General features: G+C 34.2%; 1 long non-coding RNA gene across 1 annotated transcript in view; it reads left to right on the forward strand.

The window, feature by feature from the left end:
• Nucleotides 1-24,959, forward strand: part of LOC108741286 — a 33,515-nt gene that overhangs the window by 1,670 nt on the left and 6,886 nt on the right. The window contains exons 2-3 of the long non-coding RNA XR_001938486.1: nt 3,080-3,388; nt 18,498-19,367. This is a non-coding gene — a long non-coding RNA (uncharacterized LOC108741286). The remainder of the gene's footprint in view (nt 1-3,079; nt 3,389-18,497; nt 19,368-24,959) is intronic.

A 24,959-nucleotide genomic window follows, 5' to 3' on the forward strand; every position in this document is an offset into this window, starting at 1 on the left:
TATATATATATATCTTATCAAGGGTATGAATTGTTGTTCGACGCAATGCAATTACCAAAGCTAATAGCCTACTAAATTATCGGATATAACATCAGGAACAAAAATTTCAAATCGACCCAGCTTTGTTCTACAAAACAATTTCAGTTGACAAGCTTTACCGATAAACTAGGTACGTAATAAAACTAGTTAGATAGTGGGTGAAAAGCGGACTGATTGCGGTACAGCGACTGTTTACATCCAAACAACCGCGGATTGCTACCCCAAATTATCACCATTCGGATCTATAGGCACGTCAGGTTTATCTGATTTGTGTGTTACGTGCCTCTAACAAGTTTAATGAAGTTACAGGGAATCAATACGAACTAATTGGAATGACTAAGTAGTACGTATAGTGTGATGTGTGTTTAAGATTGTTCACAAGAACTATCTCCGTTGTAAAAATTTTGCTGGTTGTAAAATGGTATAATCTCGAGTACCTACAAATACCGTTGATATCTATGTTCAACTTACTTATTTATAAAAACAAGTGGTAAAGGTCTGAATGATGGCCCCCACCCCCGAAGGAGGTGGGGGATCGAAAGAGGAGGTCTCCCCCACCACTGTACCATAAAAAGTTCGTGGCGGTCTGACCCCCATAAAAAGTTATGGCGGTTCAAGTTTAATAACTATGCCAATTTTTATACATTTCTAGGCATGTAAATATTTATATAGTCATTCTTAAACAATATTCAAAGGTAAAACTAATGAAAAATACATAAAAATATTGAGAAAGTTATATAAAACATTATTTAAATATCTTTATCAATAGGGTAGGTTAGGTTAGGTTAGGTTATCGGGTTTTGTTCAAGTGACCACCCTCTTTCGATCCCCCACCTCCACCCGCTTGAAAATAATTTTTTTATTGAATTTTATTTGAATTATAGTGTATGAAAATTGTCAAAATAATCAACTTTCAACCCCCATAACTTTTTATGGGGGTGTGACCGCCACGAACTTTTTATGGTACACTGGTGGGGAAGATCTCCTCTTTCGATCCCATTCACCCCCACTCCCTCTAGACATTTACCAAACAAGTTTCTTTTTGCATGGCGCAAGTATGACGCCACACCAGTGTAGATTTTAAGCTTAATAATATATACAAGACGTATTAAGTTCCATGATTACTACCTAATACTAGCGTATCCCACTCCGGACTTCACCGAGTGGCATGGCCTAGAGGTTTAGGCCATTGCTTAGCATTCAGGAGGACGCCGGTCCGATTCCGCGTCTGTCTGCCTTGGTCCAAATTTTTTCTGTGGTTTTATTGAATCATTTGGAAAATGCTAGTCAGTAATATTCCACAGATAGATTATCTTTCATTATCTTATGCCCGAACCACTAGTCACCCATTCTCACGATTCCAGAAAGGAGGCCCTACATTCCGGCGTAATGCGAAAGGACTGCCCGTCCACCAGCATTAGTGGCATTAGGAATAAAACACCTGCTTTTTTTTTTACCCGCATTATATTGCCACCTATGACTCATGACTTCAGGCTTGTGATAAATTCGATCTCTTTTGAATGCACAGCGGCCTAATTTTGCATTGAGCAAAGCCTTTTTGTTTTGGTTGGGTGAAGTCAAATGTTTGTGATTTTAAATTTTACTAAGTGTACGTATATCTGGTTAAGTTAACGTAAACGTTTGAAAAAATTAAACTTTGTTTAAGTACTAAAGTTTGCAAGTAGTTTGGTAAGTTTGACAGTCCAGCATGTACCTCTAGTTCTAACAACAGTTAATTAGGGTAGTTACAGAACTTGCTTGTTCAAATAACTTTCTCGACGTATATAGTTCTATAGGGGTGCTGCTTGTTACTCTTAACTGACCTAGTCGTAGCTAAAGTAGTAAAATAAATTTAGCTTCCTAACGGTTAGACACTTTTTCAATTGTTTATTTACACTGCAGAAAGTTTTAGGATGGAATGTTTCAGCAAGCAGACAATATTTAAGCACAAAACAGAAATGCTTCAAGAATATAAGAAGATTGGTTAGACATATCCTGAGCTAATCTTCGCATTTCCCTAAAACTACAACATCTCACATCCTTAACTACTTGCAAACAGTAATCTAATCTAGGTCTACCTCTACTCCATTTAAGTCCTTTTTCTGTCTCTACTATGTTTCTGCCTGAGAAGGTGTCTTACAGTCCATTTCAATTTGCTAGAATTGTAACCTTGAAAAAAACTGCGCGAACTTAGAAAGAATACACACTAGGCGTGAGCAAGACAGAAATAGTTGGAACGAGCTTGAACGAGCAGAGCTCGCGATGGGCAGTCTTAGGAAATCGGCTAGAACTGTACAGTACTAGACGAAAATGTTTAGCAATTTCTTAAAACAAAAATGTATATAAATTAACAATAGAAAACAAAGCAAAAGTTTTATAGGTGTGTAGAACGTTAAGTTAATTCACTTGTTATTATTTTTGGCTAAATATGCTTTTAAATAAAGCATATTCTTAAATTTTAACGAGGCAGTTTAAATAATTTTGCAAATGGCACTGTACACTTTTGTCTAGTTCTCGCTCGATGATCGATGGGGAAATGAGCTCCGCAGACAAATATGATTGAATTTGGAATTATGCTACGGCGCATCCTAATAAAGGGAAGGGGCATATCTCTAACTTCTTGAAACGAACAGTACTAACCTATTTCGTCCATTTCTTGTTGACTTCGATAGAGTCCTTTGTTCTCCTATTCTCACTATATATATTCCTATACTTTCCTGTACAATTCTATCTATGATTTTTAGCGCATTTAGGCTTATTGTTCTAAATTTCTTGCATCATTCCGCGTTTCTTTTTTTTGGTGTGGCTACTGCCACAATCCGTTTATAGTCCTCCCGTCTCGTATATGCTATTAACTAGTCTAATCTCTTTTATCATTATAGGATATCATAGCTCTCTCATCTTCCAAGGCTTCAGAAAGCCTAAAATTAAATAAGAAAGATTGTATCTCTCGCCAATATAACACAACAAAGCGTCCAATTTTAGATAAAATGCTAAATTCGTTCAGCCGATTTCTACAGTTATCTTCTTTTTGTTTCAGCCAGAATTGTGCTTCCGCCCACATCTGTAAACAGAGTGAGCAGAACTTTCTTCAATAGTAATTGTTTAAGGAATTGAAACAAAAGAGATGTCGGAACGCTGCCGCTCGTATACGACATTGAGAGACGCGAATAACAATAACACATACACAACTACAGTGCAAAGTGCCAGTCAGCACAAGAACAAATCATCGGATAACAAGACGTGTGTACAAGTGACTGCTAAAGTCCTGTTCGGATCCGTTCAGGCTATTTCCAGACTCAAACACGACGAGAGAATGTCAAGGGAAAACAAAAGAATATAAAAACTTGTAAGTACCTGAGTAACTTTTTCTTCAGATTACTTCTGTTTTCACTGCTAATGTAAGATACAGAAATGGAAAAGGTGCCTTGGTTAGAGGAGAAAAGGTAATAGAAATGGGACTATTATTGACATTTTTCCCAAACTTTTAAATAGTCTTGTTTGAAGGTGACACGTTGAGACATAAAGAAGACGGTTATTTCTAAAATTTTCATGAGAAATTTCTATCGTAGCGTTAAGAAATTTTTTCAAATATTTTGCGTCGACAGTTTATAATTCTAAGAAATAACTCAAAAGGGGGCATATTGTTAAGAAAATTTAAAGTAATTAAAGGGTTAAAAGTAACAGATACAACCCTGAACCTGATTAATCGTTTTACTTCTTCACTTCAGGTCTACCTAGAATAATTAAATAGTAAAATTTACAAAACTTACTACACATACTAAAACCCCAGGTGATTGAAACCCGAAAATAATAATACAGAATACCCAGAAATATATCAATTGTATTGTAGAAAACCCAGGAAAAAACACCCCACTCTTTTAGGATAATAAACAAAGTATTTTTCGTATACTTCACTGTATATGAAGGGAGTGCAAAAATGTTTCTTCATCAGTTCTCTTTCTGGATCATCAATCTATCTCCTATTGGTCATATTAGTTGCAATTGGAGGACGTATAACATTCAATATGACTTTGTGGTCAAAAGTCTTTGGGCACAAGGTCAAAAATAAAAAGTTTCTGAGTTATGAATTAAAGTATTAACTCTGGATTTTCGAATATTTAACGTATAACTGATAGGACCTCTACTCTGACCTTGATAACTAACTCCAAGGTCATTTAAAGATCGAGTGCATTTATCGAATGATTTTGGAGATGGTAGAATGAAGATTCGGGCTATAGGGCCGTGGTCTAAGTGACCTACTCCGTCCAGACGTTTCGTCAGCTACTGCGGCTGACATCCTCAGTGGTAGTGCTGCGTTGACAACGTGAACGTAGATTATATCTCGAAGTCTCGGTAGCAACTGGGTGGCACCCAGCACTACCAGTGAGGATGTCAGCCGCAGTAGCTGACGAAACGTCTGGACAGAATAGTTCACTTAGACCACGGCCCTATAGCCCGAATCTTCATTCTACTATGGATTCCGGTCGTGAAAGCCTTTGTTCTTAGATTTTGGAGATAGTTATCAAGAAGTCACTATTGCGTGCTCCTTTTCAGAACCAATAACTTTTCCGTGGAACATTAGATGAGATGCTATTTTCATAGTTCAAATACATGCTACTTCTTGATCTCTTGCCTGGGAGAACTTTTGATCAGAAAATCGTTAAGAACATCATACTCCAATTGCATCAAATTTGACCAGAGACGATTTGTCATCGTTTATTCGAAATACTTATACATTTAAAATGTAAACACAACTTGCAAAATATCTATTTCTGTTTTACATTTAACGAAAATTTGTCACATTTGTCATTGAAGATATTTAGAAGTTTAAAAGGAGACCGAGAGGCATTCTATGAATGACTTCAACTGATGAAAGCGCAAAAAGTTCTGAAGTTTTTGTTAATGGATAATACGAAACATTGTGGCTGTTTTTCTGTGGTTTCATGGAATTTAGTGGTTGTAAACGTCGTGGCTTCTGGCATCAGCATCAGTTTCCAACAAGTTACCACTGAGAGTGTCTCACCAGCGAGGAACGACGACTCGAAAAACAAACTAAAAAAAAAAACTTAGGTGTTTCATTCCCACCAGCCACTAATGCTGATAGGGCGGAAGGCCATCTTCAGCCTCCTTTCAGGAATTGTGGGAATGGGTGGGTGGTGGTTCGGGTAGGAAAGATGAGACGGACGAAATGAAGACAGAAGAGAATGAAAGATTATCTGTGGAATATTACTGCCTCAGCATTTGCCTAAGTGATGCAAGGAAATCACAAAAAAAAAGACTTGGACCAAGGCAGATGGACCTGGAATCGAACCGGCGTCCTCCCGAACGCTAAACAATGGTCTAAATCTCTGGGCCATGTCGCTCGATCGGTGACTTGTTTGGAACTGCGAAATTCCACGATCGGGTTTTATGAAGTACTACAAGCGGCACAGTAAACGCCATCTGTAGTACCTACAATGCTACCTTCAATGGAATTCAATATATTCAACAAGATCCATTTATATTGCTTAACTGAATCTAAGGGGCAGCTCACCATACGTGGTTGGCACGTAACCAAATCGAAGGTAGAGTTGACCCGACTTCTGTCGAAACTGTTAACAACGCTCTGATGAGATCCAACAAGATCAAATCTACGATCCGCGTCTAGCAATTTTGCCAGAAGTACTGACACCGTGAACATGAAAATAATATCGAATTGATATACGTCAGTCGTAAAATCCTGAAAAGTTCAAGATATTGTGGTGCGCTAACAGAACAGAAATAATTGGAGTCTTTAAAACCGTTTCAAAAACTTCACCTATTTATGAGATGAACCTAAACCTAAAGAAGCTGTGGATCCTACATCTTTCTGTTATTACAATGCGTAAGAGATCAGAACGAAAATGGATTTCCAATTTTTTGTTTTTAATAAAAACATTAATGTTGGTTTTACATCAATAAAATTATTTACAATCCTGTACTTTCTGTGATCTTTTATGCTAAAGATGGCATCTTTGGCATTTTGGCATCATCATTTCATTAAAACAGATGTCAAAAGCAAATGTAGGACCATGTACAGGAATTGTTTATTGTTCAGCTAAGAGCACTATTACATAAAAATATCTCAATGTTCTTAGTAAACCACTATTGGCCTAAAAAAAGCTCCAATATTTTTCTGGAGATCGTAGTATGTCAAAAAATTTTTAAATTCATCTTTCAACTTACTAATTAAAGACTAGAGCGGTTGAATGCCTACTTTTACTGACGACAGGCATTGTGGGGAATATTATAAACTTAGAAAAGAGATGTCAGGTAGGAATTGCAGCGGACACTAATAAAGAAAATGGAATAACATTACACCAATAAATGTGTAACAAAAACAGATGTAGACAAGCAGAATTTGAGCATGTTGCCGGCATCGGACTTTATTGAAAGTTCGTTAGGAAAGCAAGACGCTTTTTTAAAGATATAATTCCAACCAGGCAGTTATAAAGCCGACCATGATCTTTTCTGCATACCTAAACAGCCTATAACCGCTGCACCGCTTACTATTATTCGGTTATCTCTTTTAACTTGGTCTGTACTCCTCATGAAGCATTTTCTAACTTAACAAGGACGTGTTTAACACGCAGCAAATGACTACAGTTCCAAGTGGAATCAAGTTCTTCTTCTGGAATCCGACACTACGCAGTCGTACGGACGGCTGGGTGTCTTTTGAAGATTTCCCCTTTTCCACGAAAACATAAAATAAAAAAAAGTGGAAACAAGAAAGAAGATGCGTCCATCTAACATAATATAGAGTATTGTTCAATTTCATTTACGAAATGACAATCATGTTCGTTTCTATTGCCTTACTGAGATGAAAAAAGTGCATTTTTTCTCTTTCGTGTAGGAACGAGAAAGTTTATTACTGTAAATGTGCTAACTGCGTTTTAGTCTGAAAGCTTTTCGAAGTCATTCCAACCGCTTTCTTGCCGAGTGGCTGCAGAGATAAAATTAAGACAATAATTACCAACATCCTCCCTGTGGCCGTCACTTCAGCTACCACAGAGTTAATGTTGGGACTTATTCAATGGCATTTACGATATATATATTAAGAATGTTATTCGCTCAATTATGTTGGCTACGATTAATGCTATATAATGCCTACCAACCCCGAAAATATTAAGTACGAAAAATCTTACAGTAACGTTGGAGTAAAATTGGTTAATCAATTATTTTTCATAAACTACCAATCTACATGCTATAATATTGATGAGATAACCATACCAAATAATTAAAATTCTATAGGATTTGAGGATAAATAAATATTTCCCTAAAACTACTAGGTATCATTCTATCACTTATAGATATCCAGAGAATAAAGTCAAAGGGAAACCTTTTTCCCAAAATTTAAATATTGGACGTATGACTTGGTTTTATTGGCGAAAATAATAATAATATTTTAATTTTTTATAGTCAAGTGGGACCAATTGTAGGTTCTGCTCTCCCATAAATTTCATGAAATTACTTTCAAAAACATATAATTTTGAATCGTTTGTTTTATTTTCTTTTGGTCACGTAGACTGATTCTTGTAAACATCCTGTCTCTAGTTCCGAAAATTCACAGGATTAAGTTATTTTGAGCCGAGGATCCGTTTTTACACGGCCCCGTTCACTGGAAAATCTTTGTTCACGCAGCTACAATAAAAAAATAGATCTTTGTAGGTGTCCATGAGACACACTTATAAATAAGACGTATCAGGTACTTGCAATCCAACATATTCTAAGAATTCTGCTTAGGAATTCGATGAAAATTACCTGGGCAAAGTTGTAATACAACTTGAACGCGTACCTCTAATACTTTTTCCTATCCTGAGCTAATCTTCGCATTTCCCTAAAACTAAAATCCACATCATTAAGTATTTGTGAACAGTAATCTAATCTTCATCTACCTCTATTCCTCTTAATTCCTGTTTTTCCTTCTAATATGTCTCACTAACTAGCCCTTCATGCCTAAGAAGCTGTGCTACCAACCTATCCCGACTTATATAGACTTCCATTGCGCTCTCTGTTCTCCTATTCTTTCTAATTCGTACATCCTCTGTTCTAACCTTCTCTATTCATGGTTTTCAGGCGCTTCTACTCTTTTCTTCTGCGCCGCACCCAACGCCCCTGTTTCGCATCCGTACAGTGCCGCACTCCAAACAATATTTTCGAATTTGTAAATTAACTGTTAGCGAGCATATAACTGCCTTCTTTTTGTTGAAGACGATTCGACTCTCTGTTTTATATCTTTACTGCTGCTTTCATTCTGAGTTATCTGACTTCCTAGGTACCGAAAATCAGACACTTTTTCTAATTTTTCGTCTCCAATATTTATATTTGCAGTCTCAATTTTTGGGATATCACCTACTTATTACAATATTAACAATTAAAAAACATTGAAGTGGGTAATTTGTTGTGGTGTGTCCATTGTGATAACTGATACATATTTGGATTTTCTTCGTCTACCTATATCTTACTATTTAAATAAGAAACTTGGTGGTAAACTCAAATAAAAGTATTTAATCGATAATTCTCAGAAACCTTTCTTATTCTATTTTATCTCAATGCGTCACAAATAAAACTTTTGTACTAAACTTTTCCGAAGTAAAATGCTTATTCCAAAATTAAGACCTGTCAAACACAATAGATTCTTTTTACTGTTTGCCATTCAATACCTCGTAAAAAAACTTTTCAAGAGAAAATCTCTTACCTTCTAGCATTAAGAGATTAAGAAGTAAACAAATACAGAAACTGCTAGTTGCAGGTATTTGAAATATTCAGCACAGTATTTAACTATTTATTATTTATTTGTTCATTGTTTTCTGGTAAATTTCAATTTATCAGAAATTAGTTTTAAAGTTTATGGGACAAAATCTTAAACAAATCTTAATATGTCAGGCACCTCCACCATAAACTACAACAATGAAAAAACCTGAGCGATATTTTAAGATAACTGATTTATATATCTTAAATTGGTAATGTCATAGACATATTTACATCTTAAAACAATGTAGCCCAAAATTGTCGGGTGTATCTAGTACCTATTACATTACAAGAGAGTTAAAAGTCCATCGAAGCGAAGTTTAACTAATAGTTTTGTTTCCTTTAAAACTATGGTTATGCAGAACGTTTATCAGGCCAGGCAAAACTAACGTTTAACACATATGAATAGTAAAATAACATAATACTGGACGTCATGGGCTACATTAGGTCCACTTCAGTTTACGATCATGGGATTTTCGATTGTGATAGGTATGCAGTTTTTCTAACATGTTCCGTCATCTAATGGACCTTAACGCGAGTGCATTTTCTTCGGCTGATCCGTAATTTAATACCAAACATAAACAATAACATTACCCCGACCTACTGAAGGTAAATTTTTCTACGATCAGCTGGCAAGATAGGAGACGAAAAATTAGAAGAAGTGGCTGATTTTAGATACCTAGGAAGTCAGATAAGTGAGGATGGAAGGAGTAGTAGGGATATAAAGCAGAGGATAGCGCAGGGTCGTGTCGCCTTTAATAAAAAGAAGTCACTTCTATGCTCGCGAACGGTTAATTTAGAAATTCGAAAAAGGTTGTTAAAGGTGTATGTTTGGAGCACGGCGTTGTACGGGTGCGAAACATGGACAGTGGGAGCGGCGGAAAAGAAAAGGTTAGAAGCGTTCGAAATGTGGTGTTATAGGCGGATGATGAGGATATCGTGGGTAGAAAAGGTTAGAAATGAAGAGGTATTGGAAAGAATAGGAGAACAGAGGACTCTATGGAAGTCAATAAAAAATAGGCGAGATAGGTTGGTAGGACACCTTCTCAGGCATGAAGGTCTAGTCAGAGACATATTAGAGGCAGAAACAGGAGTTAGGAGGGGTAGAGGTAGACCTAGATTAGATTACTGTTCGCAAATAGTTAAGGATGTGGGCTGTTCTAGTTTTAGGGAAATGCGAAGTTTAGCTCAGGATAGGAAAGAGTGGAGGTACGTGTCCAACCAGTCTTAGGACTGATGACCTTATGATGATGATGACAGCTGGCAATAGTAATTAATTTGCTATTTTGCAGGGCCGGCATTAAAACTGTTATAATTTTATAATTTTTTTATTTTGTTTCAAAAGTCAAAAGTGTTATAACATTTTATGTTCCAAATGTTCGTAGGAATATGTGGTATAAATATTAATTATTATAACTGGGACACTCTATATAAGTCCGTTTGTACCTATTATAGATAGTTTTAATCTACCTATATTACTATTCCACCTGAAAAAGCTACTGTGGTGGATCGGAATTATTATGTATAATATTCATAAATAACAGTTTTGTAACAAAACATTGTTGTGTTGTTAAAGAGTTACAAGAAAATAAAGCCGATTCGATTCAAATCGTGTTAACTCCTTATTTCGAAGGGATTTTTCATCCTCTACGTGTTTTCCACCAGAATTTCTAATACATAAACAGTAAATGCGATTTCTTATCTGGGAGATTATCTTACACACTTTCTCGCCCATAAAATCACGAAATGTCGTATACATCACGAAAGATTACTGTCTTCGCCTTCCCACGGGTGACAATTTACACTTAGGAGAGGATGTCGTACTTAATTCCCTTGGTATATATATACTATACGAGGTCTGTTCAAAAAGTATCACGAACTTTGTGTTTTTTTCAAAAATTATTTATTTATTCAAGAATATCTATTTTGTCCCCTTCAAAGTAACCCGCGCCAGATATTATACACCTGTGCCAACGTTTTTTCCAATCCTTGAAGCACTTCAAGAAATCACTTTTTGTAATCTTGTTCAACTCCTCCTTCGATGCCGTCTTTATCTCTTCAATCGTAGCGTAGCGTGGTCCTTTCATGGGCGTTTTTAGTTTCGGGAACAAGAAAAAGTCACAGAGGGCCAGACCTGGGGAATACGGTGGCTGCGGCATTATTAGTGTGTTGTTTTTGGCCAAAAATCCGCGCACAAGCAACGATGTGCGAGCAGGGACGTTATCATGGTGCAAAAGCCAATTTTTGTTCTTCTACAAATCCGAGCGTTTCTGGCGGATTGCTTTGGCAAATTGCACATAACTTGCAGGTAATATTTCTTATTGACCGTTCTACCCTATGACAAGAACTCATGATACACCACGCCCCTGCAATCGAATAAAACTATAAGCAAAACCTTCACATTCGACCTAACTTGGCGCACTTTTTTCGGTCTTGGCTCGTGCGACAGCTTCCACTGGGATGATTGAGCTTTAGTTTTCACGTCATAAACATAAACCCATGATTCGTAACCAGTTATGACCCTCTTGAGCAAATTTGGGTCGTCGCAGACAGAGTCCAACAACTCCTTAGCAATGTTAACGCCATTACGTAAAAATCGAATATACGACCTCGTACGTAGAGTACCATTAATTATTCATGTCAAACTTGTCATTGTAAATTGTCAAAGTTAGAACAGCTGAAAAGTATATCGTTTTTTCTCATACCGAAATTATATAGATCCATCTTTCTTATTCTTATTCTTATATTATATATTATTTAAGGGGTATGATTAGCTGCAATGGAAGAAAGACAAACATGAAAATTTGTTCACTGAATAGTTATGACATTTGACGTTGGCTTGACGTTTTCTCGTCAACTTACGCAGTAAGCCATTGGTTTCCACGAAAAGCTCATTTATTCTAACAGAATAATATACAACTTACATACACATGTCCACCCTGAAGGTCCATTCTAAATATAGGTGAATGTATTTTTGAAATCGGATGAGTAGTTTCGGTGAATACATAAAGATTATAAGAATAACAGAAACATCTGTTTGTGAAAGCCAGTTCCACGCTTGTCGTTTCTGGTCCTACCGCAATGAATTTTTTCATCTTTCATTTAAATCGCTTTCCAGCGTCTCCCGCTAGCGTATATAAACAAACATTTCCGTCAGCATCTCTTGTCTTTTTCATTTCATTCCCATTTTATGTTCCGGATCAGCGGCTGCTCCAATATCGGACGCCGATAGCAAAACGTCGAACAGAGTCTGATGGTTTTGCTTTCGTACATCTGTCCGAAATACAAACAGGATGCGATTTCTCGATACGGATAAGAATCTTGTTATTTTGGGCTTAATGCCCACTGACATACGCCTCGTCGGCAACGACCCCGCGTCGATGTATGCGAAGCACACCGTACCAATTAGGTATTTATTTGTAGAAGAAGGAAAAAGAAACAATTGACCAAACTATAAAACTGGCATAAGATCAAAAGCTTTTGACAATATTAAATGGAACAAGATGTTGAATACACTAAAAAATGTCGGGATGAGTTACAGAGATACAAGAGTGATATTTAGTTTGTATAAAGAGCAACAGGTAGTTATAGAGCTGGGACTGCCACCTAGAGAAGTAAATAAAATAATTCGAAGTGGTCTGTATTTGTCGAAACTGCCAGACGCGGATCGCGATTTCGATCTTTCTGGATCTCATCAGCGCGTCGCAGGCAGCTCCGACAGAACACAGACCAACTTTTACCTGCTGTCTTAACAGCGCGTTTTAGAGAATACTACAAATGGCGCGGTAAACGCCATATATTTAAATGGACCTTGTTGGGGCATACGTAATCCTAAAATGTAGCACCGTACTACAGATGGCGTTTAACACGTCATTTGTGGTATTTTCTAGAAAAGTAAATGTTAGGAAGGGGGTCGTACAGGGATGCACACTCTTACCGCTACTTTTCAATCTACACATCGAAGATGCGATCAACATCATTAAAGACAGTACAACTTAAGGGATAGATTTACAGGGGCAAAAGATTAATATGCTTAGATTTGCAAATGATACAGCAGTATTAGCATCTAGCAAAGAGGAGTTAGAGATAGCTTTAAATAAAATGGATGCAGTATTTACAAAATAGTTTTGTACGAAAATAAATAAAAGTGAAGCAAAAATGCTGGCATGCAAGGGAAAGAAAACTAGGGAAAGAGCGAATATAGGAGACGAAAGATGAGAAGAAGTCGCTGATTTTAGGTATCCAGGAAGTCAGATAAGTGAGGTTAGAAGGAGGAGTAAGGATATAAAGCAGAGGATAGCGCAGGGTCTCCTTCAATAAAAAGAAGTCACTTCTATGCTCGCAAACGATTAATTTAGAAATTCGAAAAAGATTGTTAATCGTGTATGTTTGGAGATAGAGAAGGTTGGAAATATTAGAGGTAGAAACAGGAGTTAAGAAAATTAGAGGTAGACCTAGATTAGATTACTGTTTGCAAATAGTTAAGGATGTGGCATGTTCTAGTTTTATGAAAATGCGAATATTAGCTCAGGATAGGAAGGAGTGGAAGTGCGTGTCCAACCAGTCGTAGAAATTTATGGTGATGAGGACCAAATCTTTTTCGTCAAAATACGACGTAGAATTCCACATTCAATTAGTGGAATCATATTGTTTTAATTGTACAATTTACAAAGTCAGAAAACATACCTAGTAACAAAAAGAAAGAAAAAACTTTTTAATTAAGAATAGATATATCTTCAAACAGCTGTAATTAGAACTACTATAACCCGAAATATGTTGCAACACTATTTTTTAATTCCTTTGACATATAAGTACTTATATTATTTTACATTTTATTTCATTCTTTAATGCGAATTTGAGAATTTCTGTAACTGGAATTTTTTTCGAATACGACATTCGAGTGCAGGTTTTACGTTAATTTTCTCTTTAATTCCATTTTCTTTGGAAAAATCAGCTGCCCCAATAAAATCACTGCCCAGGGCTCAATATTACGTACAAGATATTTCAGGAAGAACAGCAAATATTTTTGGAGATGTTAGCACCAATCATTATCGCAAACAATAAAAAGTTTACACACTAATGCCCGGAAATGTCTCCATTCAGAGATGAAAGCTTCAACAACTGGACCACTATTTTCCACGAAATTTATAGAAAGAGGCCCCTCTTGGTTAGATATTTCAAATAACGTTAGGTAAATGTTAGGAATTTCTCGTAAACTATGTTGTTTTATGGCAATGTGTGTCAAAAGTACCTTTTGGTGGTTTCATATTGATTCAACAACAAAATTGCGCGCCGAGACGATCGTGAGATTGCATCTCATCGACGGGGTGTCTTAATTATATTCCACTGAGCGGCATGACCTAGAGGTTTAGTCCATTATTTAGCATTCGGGAGGACGCCAGTTCGATTCTGGGTCCGTCTGCCTTGGTCCAAGTTTATCTGTGGTTTCCTTGGATCACTTAGGCAAATGCTGGGGCTGTAATATTCCACAGATAATCTTTCATTCTCTTCTGTCTTCATTTCGTCCGTCTCATTTTTCTCACCCGAACCACCACCCATTCATTCCCACGATTCCTGAAAGCAGGCTGAAGAGGGCCTTCCGCTCTACCTTCCGGCGTAGTCCGGAGGGACTGCCCGCCCCCCAGCATTACTGACTGGTGGGAATGAAACACTCAAAAGTTTAAAAAGTTTTTTTTAATTATATTCCACTTAGGAAGTACGTATTAAACATCATCCACGACTACGTAAAACTATTTTTTCTATCCCTTTAGAACAGTATTTATTTATAGATAATAAGTACCCTATATCCTGTTCTGTAACCCTAACAATGTTTGTGCAAAATTTAAGATGCTTGATTAAGTTAAGGTTTGAAAGGGTAGCAAACAAACAAACACATTCGCATTTATAATATTAGTTAAGATATATGCTTGAAATGTGTATAATAAACCTTGACATTGATTTACAGTCAGAAGTGTGGGTCAGTGAAAGTGTTCAATCTCTACTGCACAGTTTCTCAGTTTCTTTCAGCCTCCTTTTCCTTATTGTGCTAATGCAAGAAGCGGTTTCTCGAAAGTCTTTCTTTCTAATGCATCAAGTGTGAGATTCACATTTTTTACACTCAATCGGAATTTTAACCAGTCACCGAACCTTGATTCACTGTACTACTTTACTACAATTTATGTGATCGCTTTGGTCCGATGTACAGAATAAAAAGGATGTTCATATATACGTAAATATCCTTTTTTGTATAGGCACATATATTATAATTAGCTTCAACTTTGTACTCATGCATTTAATAATAATAGTATAGAACAGTGATTCCGAACCTGGGGGGTAATTACCCCGTGGGAGTAAATCAGTTATTCTGTGGGGGTAACAAAGAACCTAATAATTAAGACCAAAAATACGTAGCTAGATAGCAAAAATATAAAATTATGGATGTGTTGATGTTTATACAACTGTATGCACAATTGGTAAATATTGAAAAAACAAGATCACATTTGAAAATTCTGTGGTTCGGCATTTATCTGTAGCAATAAACTCATTGAAGCAATATTTTTCGAATATGGATAATCGTCAGTCCAGTTCTTGGATATTAAGACGATTTACTACTGATGATAACATTATTAAAAACGAAGACGTAGTGGCCAAAGTGGAATATTTTGGACTATGCCAGAATACTACTTACAGAGTAGAATTTCAAAATTATGATCTTAGCTCATTTTGGCGAAAAGCTAGTGCCGAATATCCTGCTTTAGCTAAGAGAATTTTAAAAATGCTAAAACCCTTTGCCAGCACCTATAGGTGTGAAAGTGGTTTTTCAATTTTGGTTACACTGAAAACAAAGACCAGAATCCTTCTAAATGTGGAAGATGACTTTAAACGAAATTAAAGCCAACATAAAAAAAATTGAAAAATGCAAAATAATACCAACTATCACAGTAACCATTTTTGCTTAATTTATTGTTTAGGTATATAAAATTGTAAGACTAATGTGCAATTTGTGATTATTAAAGATATCTGTATTTGCTTGTGTTGTTTGTATTGATAACATTTTAAGGTCAGGGTAAAATCAGTTTTCTTAATAGGTCACAGGGGTAACAATATTAAAAAGGTTAGGGACCACTGGTATAGAACTTCTCATTAATTAAGATGGGTCACATTTTCCTGATTTTTCATTTATCTAAAATTATCGTATTTTTCAATTGGTACTACATTACATTTAAGGACAAATTGTAACAAATCTATATGAAAATCACGACCAGAGCCGGCTTTGCATTGATACTTTTATGAACCTATTGCAAATTCATAATCGTGCACTGTACGTAATACCATCAGTTAAAGTTAAATCATCCTTGGACTAGAAACTGCATTATTGCTATTATATATATGCATATGAAAACATGATTTAACGCTAGCAACTTTATGTGTTCGTGTGAACTACTGCCCTGTTAAAACCGCATTGATTGTTATTCAGTGAGCATTTCCCATAATGTAATAATTTTAGTAACGCCATTATAATAGTGTTACATCAAAACCATTACTATTGTTGTTACTTAATACTTGGCTCGAGTAATAGACATACACTTGGCACGAACACTGTGTGGAATTTGATTTATTCAAGATCGAAAAAGAGCTTATAGACGTTAATTAAGTTCTATAGCTGTAATAGTTCAACAACTGCATTGAAAATATTATTAAAAAATCGGTTGTCTGTAAAGTCGGTTTACTGACGATAGTTGAACGTGACAACGTCATAAGAAAATACTGATGGAATGGTTTCATTTTTCAAAAGAAAATTTTAATTTTATTTGTTTCATAGATATTTTGTATGGATATAGAGAAGGAGGTAAATGGAAATGTATTATTGTATAGCAGCTGTCCACGCGGACGCATCGCTCACTCAACTAAGAGAGAGACAGATGTCGAACGCTGCCGAACGCGGAGGCCGATTGTGCCTCTTTGTCGCTCGTTCCGCGCTCTCGCTTGCACTTCAAGCCTTAAATGGAACGCCTCAAAGCGAGGTAACGCCGCATGAGTCATGTTTTTTCGTGCGTGCAGCCGGCTCCATCGAATTATAAGACGTTGTCACGTCAAAAATAACACAATTTGACTTAAAAAGGAGTAACTAATTATAAAATCGATAAGGTAAAATTTCACTGGGTGGTTTGAGACATTTGTCTAATAGTAATCCAAGAAGAATAAGTTGATATGTAAAAATGCCACTTTAGTACCTAATATTGTTTACAAAAATTAGATTTAGCAAATAAATGAGTAGAAATTATACCGAAAAAGGTTAGATGATAAGAGGTATTAGGAACAGCAGGAGAAAAGACTGTAGAAGTCAATAACAAATAGGCGAGGTAGGTATGTAGGACATATTAGAGGTAGAAACAGGAGTTAAGAGGAGTAGAGGTAGACCTAAATCAGATTACTGTTCGCAAATAGTTAAGGATGTGGGTTGTTCTAGTTTTAATAAAATGCGAAGATTAGCTCAAGATAAGAAAGAGTGGAGGTGCGTGTCCAACCAGTCTCAGGATTGACGACTCTACAATTATTGTGATGATGATGATGATGAATATTATATTGATGACTTATCATGATAGGTTTATTCGATTTTACACAAGGTCCAAAATTTTCAGTTTCTATTATCGAAAAAAGTAATCATTTATTTAACGCGTTTAAATATTCTAATTAGCAACTAATATTTATAATTTTTCGGATTAAACTGCTCTGATTGTTTGCAATTAATCGATTATTTGATTACTCGACCATTTGAATAATCCATTGTTTCTAAAAATGAAAATAATCGATGAACATTATAATATGCTAATTTCAATTTATTTGCTAATTGCAATATGAGAGTAAGTACTACAAAAGACAGAATACGTGCCGTGTATTGTTGAATAAAATGTTATCATACTTCACAGATGTGCCCGGAGGCACATTATATACTCATTGTGCTCCACTGTCTTATCTTGTATGTATTCAATGTGCACGCTTTAATCTTGGATTAAATAAAATAAGGATTAAACTTCCATCTCAGTTAACTAAGTAATAATTAATTTTCTGCAGGTGTACGTAACAATATTAAACAGTTACAAAGCAGTTGTCGACTGTAATCTTCGGAACTTTAGGATTACCTACATTGTGTCTTGGTTTCTGTAACCTACGTTTTAATAGTGATTTATGATAGCCGTAACTAATATTCACCAGAAAAACCCTCAAAATGGCTCATCTGATCATTGCCATTATTACAATATGATTTTGTTGAAAAACAAAAAAAAAAACGTCATCAATGTGAATCATGGTTTAGTTCAAAAAAGAAACTTTATTTTCAGTTGAATACAATGAATTGCTTTAATTTCGGTTATTTTCTTCGATGACTTTGCTTTGGTCCAATTTCCTACGATTTGTAATAAAATTCTAAAATTACATCAAGGACATGTACCACATCGTATTTTTGTTTTATTTTTAATAACTTCTCCAAGTTTTCCTTGCTGACTCCTAATACGGATACAACATCCGCAAGGATGCTCACCATTCACTTCTGGATATACCTTTAATAATATCAATTGCAGATGGTAATGTGGATCCTAATCACTCTTCTATACAAGTATCTCGTCTCTAAATTTTTAGTAATGCAGTTTTGCAGTTCCAAGTAAATCATTTTTCTTTTGTTTCAGATGCTAATCCAATATTCTACAGTACAGTACGTGAATTAGCTACGTAGCCTTTTTTGGTCTGTTTGATCAGCCAAAAAAATATATATATTTATAGAAGGTTTTAATTGACCCATAGCTCCGAGTTCAACGTATTGAGCTTCTTGATACGTTTCTCCTATGACCCACTTGCTCAAACCATATCTGACAATGGAAATCCTAAGGTCTATGGACTAACAGACGATATTAGAACATTAATATTATACCTAATAATAGGTAGATAATGTTTACAAAAAGTGAAAGTGAATCATTCTACAGCAGTAAAATGCATATATAATGAATGTACTTTTGTTTTTACTTGTAAGTAAATAATAATCAACTGATTAACAAAAACCTACCTATAGATGGGATAATCATTATTTGCTAAATGCTGATAATACTTTGGTAATCCATAGTGCCCATAAAATATCAACTTTCACATTAAGTTGAAGAAGCATTGAAATGAAGAAAATTTGAAGAGACAACCGCAATAAGGAATTCGGAAAGGAGAAAGCTCGTGTAATTTTTAATGAGATTTTCAACAAAGTCTATCTTTTTTGATTCACTGTTACAATGCAATGTTGACTTCGTTTGTTAATTGTAATTTTCTTCGTCAGTTCCGTGCTATTTGACGAAGAATCGTTTATTTACACTAGCGCATAAAATAACTAACTTTATTCAAATTGCATACGCATATAAATATGTATGCATGTGAGTGCGATGAGTGACAATTTAATAAAAACATTTCTGTTTACGTTTGTGATTTCGTTCAGCTCAATTTTCTCAGAAAGGAACGTTATGAAGTCGAATAAGATTTGAGAGAAGATCCACAACAAAAACAATAACGTCTTTTTGGTAAGTTCGCTATTTAGACAAAAAATTATAATTTTGGATGATCTTGGGTGGTGGAATTTATCTTGTATTAAATGTATTAAAGTTCAATTAAAAAGGAATTTAAACATGGGTACTTCTGGGTAAAATAAAAATACGATTCTCATTTTGTTATCAGATAAGTTCTGACGGGGGAGCTGTAGGGGGTATCAGAGTATTAACCATAGTTTTAAAATAATTTTCGTTTTCTGGAAATTTCTGATATTACCTAAAGGGAGCTATTAATAGATACGAAAATTAAAAACAATTTTATATCTAATAATAGAATTTTGTTCATCTGGAAATGTTTCTTCTGTGCGAAATATTAAAATTAGGTATATAAAAAATAATGTGATATTTGAATTCAACATCTTCAAATTGGTTAGAGTTGGATCTTATATATTTGAAAAATTGAAAGAAAAGCTAAGTTAACTTTGACGCCTCTGTGTGGAAAAATTAACCTTTAAAATAATACTCAGATAATATTTGAGTGGGTTTTATCTTTATTTAGAAGTTTCCGATACTCGCAGTGTAGCCAACTTTGTGACCAATCGTGCCGCACTCTTTTTTAATTGACGTACAATGCCGAGACGTTTAATTTGGTATAATATATTGTAGTATACATGTAAACACAACTTCCTAATAGCTATTAAGAATGCGCTTTTTTATCTTCAGGTGTCATACTCTAAATAAATTTGCTAATTCTGTTATTAATTCATGCAATTTGAATGCACGACTTAAAAAAAATTACCTACTTGCACTATAAAGCACTGTTTTTCAAGTGTATAAGATTTGCTGCATGTGCAATTTATTATGAAATTTAATTAAAATTCGCTCATTTATTTCAAACCTGGTAAAAAATACTATTCATGCATAATTTTTGGTGAAACTTTTAGTTTCAAGTTCATACGTTATTTATAGGTAGAAAAAGGCTACTACGTCATCTAATTCGCAAATTCAACAATATTCAATTAATTTACATCCTGATATGCTTTAATTCAATTTAAATTGGTTTGAAATTTTAACTGAAATAAAATCTTGTCTCCATTTTGATAGCAAGAACAAGAAAACGTAGGATACCTAGTTCAATATAACAAAATTGATTGCAGCTTTTGTTCATTATTCTACTATTAATTTGCCAATTGCGGTTTCCACGGTTACGGCAAGTCTTTTCTGTAATAATGCCGCAGAGAAGCCGGTAATCAATTTGTGACGATTTATATAACAAGATTTTGAAATATTAATTGGCGAAATCACTGAAAACGTGCCTAATATGATGACGAAACATTGTATAACTATTTATATTTAAACAGCGACATTATTTAATTATCTGAACACAGAAAATTACAAATTTAGTGTTTTACAATTAAAAGTACCTTCGGGATCTTAATTTGCCATAAATGTTATTCATATGACATAAGAGTAACGCAATATAAGCTACAATAAACCAAACTAACGTAACATAACCTAACATTAACTAAAAGGTAATGAGACATAACCTCACTTTTACTAGAATATAATGGAAATACCTAACATTAAATTTCAAGCAAGTAATATTCGAATTCAGATTTCGTAGACTGAGCAATATATATATGTAAAAGAGAAAGAGAAAAGAAAGGCTTTCTTACGAGAAGACTTTACATTAAAAGGGCGTCTAAGAAGCTTTAAAGAAAAAAAAGTAGGCTGGTAAAGATAATGAATAATTTATTCAATCAGGTGTTGAATGGATTGATTATATTTGCATTACTTTTAACGATGAATTCCAATTAATATTAAACAGTGAAAGTTGCGCGCATTTAAGAATTGAACCAGTACAAACGACAGAATATTATTATAATACTTTAATACCGAATACACAGGTAAAATTACTATTAATTTCTCTTATTTGCAATTAGTTTTCATAAAAAAAAGAACAGTTAGGCATACGTATGCAAATTTATTTATTAGGAAATTAACAGTTAATTGAAGTGTTATTTTAACGTGTTTAAGTCTTTTTAGTATTTGGTATTTTTCATACGTAAATATGAACTCCATCATTCACACCAGATTAGTTCCTAGAAGCGCCGCCTCTATGCTGTTAGTGTCAGCACATGTCTGTTAACAAAAAAAGGTAAAACCGCGCCATTAACTATTATTCGTTTCTTATTTGCTAATGAGGTACTTGATGTATATATAACATAAACATATAAGCTTGTTGCAACCAATAATAATCAATTTGTTCTTATTCTCTGAAAACAAAATTACTGTAAAAAAAATACATAGATCAATATGTATACTGCAGCAATAATTGCAGGAAAACGTTCCATAAACTTTCACTGTTAATATCAATTTGTATTATTAAAAATCCTAATCGGAGCAAACTTGCGCGCTTTGACGAAATAAATAAGAGCAACAAGCAATGTGTTAGATGTGTAGAAAGTGCTCGTACAGATAATTTTATGGTGATTTAAAAAACCGAGTTATTATAAAATTTACTACGAAAGTGTATTTGCAATGTTAATTTAATCATTAGGTTTATTCATGAGACTATACAGATAAGGGTGCTGTTTCTGAGAAAAATTGTAAAACGTTAAACACCTGCAAAGTATAGTATATTTACCTAATACTGTTTCATTTAAATTTTATCAGATGTATCATTCATCATGGGATGATGAATATCTTTTATTGTTTTTAACTGGACAGTTAGAGTGCCTAGGTACCACTGAATGGTTATAGATTATAAAGAGTGCTAACCGAAGGCCAACCGTATATGGGTATAGTCCAATTCCATTAAAACGTAGGAATTTACTGCAGGTGGCGCTCGCTACGCTGTTTGTCATAATTAATAAAACGTTGTCTAAAGGCAGCAGGTAGAGTTCCTGTTGGAACTGCCTACGGCGTGCTGACGAGACCCAATAAGATAGAGGTCGGTTTGAACAATCCGTAGTAAATGCTATAAGTAATACTCGACTTGACGCTATATACCTACCATTATCAATTGTTTTTGTAATTGAATTAATAAATAGTTAAGCATAAATGATCCAGCCTAAGTTGATAATCATCAGCATCTCTCAAAATTTTGTTTAAGTAAACATAAATTTATTGTACTATACTGCAATTGGATATTTCAATACTTTTCTAATTTTAATTAATAATTACGCGGTTTGATTAAAAATTGCTTGCAAAACATTTCCGAATTTCGCTGATTTCATCAAAATGTCCTTGTGTTTAAAACGATTAAGTCCGCACTCACCCCAATTCCAATTAAACTCATTTCGAAATTTATTTGCAAAATTTTATTACCTACAGTCGATATTTTTCATTGTCCAAATCTTAAGCAATGTTGTGATAGAAAATCGTTATTTTTTCCTAAACGTTACAATCAACAGTTTCAATTCGTTTCTCGAAAGATTGCATTTAAGCAAAGTAAAGCAAAATTTATTTCATTTCAACATGTATTTTCTTTTGTTTATTGAATTGAATGTTAAATCGTTGCCTATTGCTATCGACGGTGGCGACAATTTCGATTTTATAACCTAAACTTTAGGTAAACGTCATATGTCATTAAAATGTACCTGTGTATATGCAACCAACTACACACCGGAATATAGACATTTATACCCCTCCAATTGTTTAATTCCACTTTAAATAGGTACGTCAACATTAGCGTATTGTTTTTCGATTGGTTGGTACAAACTATATCAATGACGTAAACGTAATCTCTCAATAATTTAACAGTATGAAATTGTTTCTAATCTTGTTAATAAAAAGCTTGCTTATTATCAAGCCTGATTTATAGTGAGTTATATCAAAGTAAACCATAATTGTTTGCAAAATTATTATATTACATGTAGGTAGGTACAGAGAAAGAAAGAAGCAAATTATCTCATGTTCTTTTTTCTTAATTTTTGTACTTTTGTACTAACAGTTGATTATAATTTATCACACAAAGTATATAAATATTTTACGTTTTTTGACAGTAAAGGAAGTAGGTAGCAATTTTGTTGCTAAGACGATGTATAAAAGTAAAAAGTATTCTATTATATCCGCGATTCTTCTAGCAACACGACCAGCCGACGTATAAAAGATCGGAGTGTAACTAATCAGTTACAGTGCCGTTTTTAAGTAGTTGTTCCGATAATAAAAACGGTTTGATTGAATTGGAATTAATAGCGACAACAACAACCGTCGCAATTTTCTAAAAGAAATCATTTGCTACGGTCACGTTAACGTGATATAAGTAAGTTATAGTTGGCTGTAGCAAAACCGAAGAAAGTTCTTCCTTCTTGGCAAGCCATCCGAAACCACAACAACAACATTCGGGAAAAACGGTGGCATCAATGGTGGGGTGAACCACCTTTATTACCATCATTACCATCGGCACTTTCAGTTATTAGTTACCTTTCTTGTTTAACGGTCACAGCTATCACTGACTGATCGGTTCGAAATTTCACTTTTGTTTTCTGCAGTTTGTATCTACTCACCGCATTTGTTCAGAGATGATAACAGTGCAATCTCACAAAAATCAATATCACAAATCATCTCTGCTTTCGATTTTAATACAAATTAAACTAGCAGCGACTTAGATTTTAACACACTGGTAAGTTTTTTTGTTGTTTGTATTGTTTTTTATTAATTGTTTTCGTGATTTTATTTAACACAAAATCGATAAACTAAAATCGCTTTATGATGGCTACAGTTTTCGTATTTTAGAGTTGTTTTTTTGAAAAATACTTGGATCTATACCAAATTGTTTCACTATTTTAGAAATTTAAAAATTTGTGAGTTTAAATTTCTTCATAATATAATTATAAGAACTAGTTGACAAAGATCAAGCTTTATTCTTAGTCTTATCTTTTGTTCTTATATTATTCTTGTAGGTATATGTAATTTTGTCTTTCATCAAAAAGTCTTGATCCCCACATTGAATTTCTTGAGTATCAAAATTTTGATGTAAATAAAAATTAAAATTTTAAAGGAACGCTCTAATTAAATATTATGTGTGTATAGATTTATATATTTATTTTACACATTTCAGTTGCACCATCTTAACTTTATTTCAGTTTTGCATCAATTTATCGAAATAGATAAGATAAAAAGATCGATTCTTATTCCTATTTTACATATTTAAAATTAGAATTATATTAGAACTTATGTCAAATTTTAATCAGAAAATTATTTGTAACTATATCATTTTAGATATGATTATCATTTTTTCAAAAAAATGTTAATAAATCGTCAATCTTTAACAAACTGTTTCCTATCGAAATGTGGTTAAAAAAATATTTCTTTAGATTTAATTTTCGTTTTAAACAATTGAATTAACGACAATCGGAACTAAGGTGGGCCTAACAATTTCTGAAACAATTTTGTGACAGACAAAAGCAGAACTCAATTTAATCGTTGTTTAATATCAATGAGTATTAGATATAATAAATGAATTATAAGTATAATGCACCTATGTAAAAGTACGGCATTTTTACTCATTAATTGCTGTAAAATTAGCAAGTAGCTAGTGCTAAAAAAGTAGAACTCAATTTTTTTACGCCGATAATAAAAATATGGTTAGTAAAAATCATGGTAATGCATGATAGAAAG

The sequence above is a fragment of the Agrilus planipennis genome, unplaced genomic scaffold, assembly GCF_000699045.2.
Source record: "Agrilus planipennis isolate EAB-ADULT unplaced genomic scaffold, Apla_2.0 scaffold21, whole genome shotgun sequence".
Lineage (NCBI taxonomy): Eukaryota > Metazoa > Arthropoda > Insecta > Coleoptera > Buprestidae > Agrilus > Agrilus planipennis.